Genomic DNA, 4,739 nt, shown 5'->3' with positions numbered 1-4,739 from the left:
AACAGGACAACCAGAACTTGTACAGGGTCATCCATTTTATGGCACTGAACTTAAATATAAAAAAAAACTTATTTTTGAAGGAAATGTGGATCAATTTGAATTTTAGTTTATTGCTCAAATCTTGCCATTAGTGGTGAAATATAATATCATTGAAATATCCTTCACAGCACATGCTACGACGTGATTTTTGTGAGTTGTCGAGACCTGGCTTGCAACACCTCTCCTGTAACTTGACGGGTGTTCATCAGGATCTTTCCAAGAGTTGAGAGTTTGAAGCTTGTTGGATGATGATTTGTAATTACTTTATCATTTGATTTTGATGTCAATTCATATCATCAAAAATATGCGAAAAATCGTTACCAATTTTGTAGTAAGTTATCACAATGCACTCCACATTCAGCGGTTTGTTTGAAATATATCACGAAATCAGGACCACGAAGTTGATAACTATATATAAAGTACTTAGTTCCACATATAAGATATTATTAAATTTATGATGCTAAACAATATGTCACATGCTTTATGCTATTCGAGTATAGGAACAGATAAACTTAACTGTACGAGCGGATTTTGTTTTACTGACGATTTTCTAATATCAGACGGGGGCAAGAGTTCTTGGATCACTATTTTTTACTAAGCACACAATAAATTCAAGCAGTCGCAAAAGCTTCACTCGTGGTTTTATCTACTTCTAGTTTGAGACGACATTACCAAGATCTCTTCTTGCTGTGATGCTAACGTAGTGTAAGATCTTTCACAAAATAACATAGCGCATTTTAGTCCTGCTTTGCTTTGAGGTACAATATATATATTTTGTTTGAGTTACCGTCTATAAAGAACAGTCACTTATCCACAGCAACAATACTGAACTAAGTTTATTGTGTTTATTATAGTTGTAGTGGCTTATGCCTACGATGAGGACGGTTCAGTAAATAGTTTTATACCTCACGCAGTTTACAACTTGTCAATCAATTTGTTTAAATGTATTGAAACTTGTTTAAATTTAGTTCAGTATCAGTGGAATATTTTAGTCACTAACAGTGACAACTAGTCAAACTATGTTAGAATGCTAAATAGTTTCGTTATGAGGTTTTAGAGATATAAACTTTTATCTGAATACTCATATATTGTGTTGTAAGAAGAAATTGTCAGTTTTTGATAAGAGTTAATAATTAATCTTATTTACTTTATATAACAGTTATCCGTAGATAACACAACATCTATGTTTTTTAACATCGCAGATATATCACACATATCACTATGTGAATTTCGTTTCTGATTCGCTTAGTGGATGGTATTAGTTTCGTTTGTGGTCATACTTGATAGAGTTGGACTTCTGCTAAGACTTTCTTCCAGCAACCGAATTAAACAAACTTATTGCCATAATGTAATTATTTCTTGTAGTAGTGCTGTCTCTGTTGCTTACATATATCTTTAAACAAAATCTAAAGTTTAAGATCATGGATACGTTAGTCAATAGCAATTAACCCAATTAGTTTATAAAGTAAATGGATTGTTTTAAAGTAGAAAGATGTTTCTAGCGCCCCACAACTCTATTTACAACTCTAAACACATGAGGTATGTTATTATTTTCATACAAAAGATATTAGTTTGTTGTTATTATGGAGTGCATTTACCTAAAATATTTAGAAAATCAGATTAGTATAGCTAAAATTACACCACATTTGTAAGAGTATAAGATAGAGAAGCTTTTTCTAAAGACTAAATATTTTTTTTCATTTGGTTTTTGCTAAAAAAACTAATCTGGATGGACATGACATTTTGTTTTACTGAATATTTTGATCGCAATACTGTAAAAATGCAAAGCTATACTATTAAACCTATTTATGCAAAGGGGTTTCTATAGAAAATCGCTACTATTATTTTAAATTATTTTCTGTTTCATTTTTGTTCACTTTATTTCGGGTGTGGATTTTTATTTTAAATTAATTAGTTGAGGCTTTTTTTCCTTATTAGATAGTGTATTTATACATAAGTATTTATATATGTGTATTTATACATATGGGTAATATATATTTAGTTGAACGATAGTATTTTTAAAGAGTAGGAACTAATTAGAAGCAACAATGTAATGCATAAATTACTTTAAAAGCAAAGAATAAATTTGCAATGACAACAATGTTGTCTTGTGTACTATGAGAGTTTGTAAGTATAAAAACTATTAGTTTATTGGTGTAACATAGTGTACTATATATGGCATATGGGTGATTGAAAATTAAAGAATTGTAAATTAAATATTGGCTTGTCCAATATCTTTTTGTGTAAAGGCTAAACTAACAAAAAAGTATTAGAAAACATATCTAATGTCTGCTTTAATTACTTTCCTAAATGGTGTTACGGACTTTTATTTTATTTATTCTAGATTTCTAAGTTTTATTTATACAAATTGCATTGATTTAAATTGAGATGCGATGTACTTATAGTTTAAATACTCTACTCCAACTATTTTTACTTTATTCAATTATTTTTATTACGAGAATGCTAATATATTTTCCATTAAATGAGAGATTCTTTAAACAATAAAAATACAAAAAACAAAAAAAACTAAAAGGCTAATTACACTGAAAAGCAAAGTGGCCATATGCATATGGCGTTACCAGACATAAATGGAAAGAAATGTGTACATTATGTTTAGATATTTAATCTGTGAATATTAAGCCATTTGTTTAGAATGTGGCGCGTTGACCGGAGGCAACAACCTCTGGCAACCTCAAAGAAGCATTAACAAATCGTGTATGGAAAAGTGAGGCTGTCGGCGCTACTCCATGTCGGCACTGCTAATGAAAGGAACCAACTGTGCGAATGTGCGGTGTTGATTAGTAAATGTTGCTACACAAAACAACAACAAACACTAAAATAACAAATGCAAAGAAGGGGAAAAACTTGACTAGAAGTGAAGAAATGTATTAACAATAGCCAAACTCAACCAATAAAGAAGCAACGATGAAGTAGAGGGAATTCGGTTATGCATTAGAAACGAAAGCAAATACGAATACCAACAACAACAACAACAGTAGAAGTAAAACAAAACATTGCCAACAAAGGAAGTTAACAAGAAAAAAACCAAATAAAGAAAATTGCAACAACAAATAACGAAGCAAGAAAACACCAAAAACAATAAACAATTGGCAGAAAATAGAAGAAAAAAACAAAAAAGAAAGACAAAAGCAACAAATGCGCAAATGCATAAAATTATGCTGTCGATGCTAATGGCAACGCAGCAATGTTTGCATGTTAGTTGGTGGCGTTAGCATTAGTGTTTACGAAGTTAGGCGCTTGCAGCGGCAATAACAGCGACAGCAACAGCAACAGCAACAGCAAACAGCAACAGCAGCATTGGTGCTGCTGATGACATATTTTTTCAAACTCTTTGTATTCAAGATAAAAGTGTGCCATTATGTAAACGTGTGTAACGAGAAAAAAATGAAACAAACATGAAAAATACATTGAGAATGTAACACGAGAGTGCGCGGCAGCTGATAACAAGTCACATGCATGCATATGCGAACACACACACCCTCAACCGAACACGTACGTGCATATGCAGAGTGTACATTTGCATATTAACAGAAGCTGGCATACATGCATTACATGCAAATAAATATGGCAGGAAAGTGTTAAGGAAGTAAGTGGTAGCGCTTGCAGGAAATATCAGCAAATGAGGAAGGTGTTCCATGTTCCGTTGCCGCTTGAGTTAACGTATGCTTTACACCCACATTAACAGCATTTTAAATTTTTCATACACATTTCTTTTTCTTCACCTGCTACGGCTGCTATTGCTGCTGCTGCCTCTGTTATTGTCTCCTTATATTAAATTACTAAAAAAAATTCGCCCGGCTGAAAAAAATGCTTTGTTATTCATTTTTAAGGATCGCGGAGTGGAAATATCTTTAATTTTCAACTAACATTATTCGTGATGTAGGTTAGCCGTGAAATATAATAAATATGAATGAATATATAGGGATGATATATCGACAATGTATACTTTTTAATTAGTGATTATATTGCAGAAATAATGAATAAAAACATTTTGGAAAATAATTTGGATCTTATTACAAAAAAGAGGTAAAAAAAAAAAACTGCAGAGCTTTAAAAAATATGGATTACTAACCAATATATTAAAAATAATTATTAAAAATAATATAATACTGAATTACTTAAATATCATATTTTTATAAACATGCATTGTAAAGAGTTAATATTAATAATTTTATATAGAAAAAGAATGCACTATAATTTTTTTTTTTTTGAACAAATGTGTAAATAAATATATCCTATAATTTAATTTATTTTATTTTTTTAATTACTCAACTCATTATATATTTTATGTTAAGGTGTTCTAGTATAATTGATGGTAAAATTGTATGCAAATAAAATAATTTAATTGCGTTAAGTATGTATTTATATATGTATATATATTCATATATATAATATCCGAAAAAATGTTAAGTTTTTATTAACGTGATTAATATTTTTTTATATTTTGTTTGTTATTTTTTTAAAATATTTTTCTATTTAATTGATTTTTAGTCCTTTTTTATCGGTCATACACTTAAAATTAATATTGCAGTATTTATCATTTACAGATATTCATGGCATAATTTAATATATCACACACATCCAAAATACTTTGACTATATAGTTAAAACCTATTAAATTTCCAAAAAAAAGCTTTACATTTTTTTCCACTGCGTTAATTGTTTATTTTAAAATAATTT

This window comes from Teleopsis dalmanni, chromosome 1 (assembly GCF_002237135.1).
Source record: "Teleopsis dalmanni isolate 2A chromosome 1, ASM223713v2, whole genome shotgun sequence".
NCBI classification, from domain to species: domain Eukaryota; kingdom Metazoa; phylum Arthropoda; class Insecta; order Diptera; family Diopsidae; genus Teleopsis; species Teleopsis dalmanni.
This window is presented reverse-complemented; position numbering follows the sequence as displayed.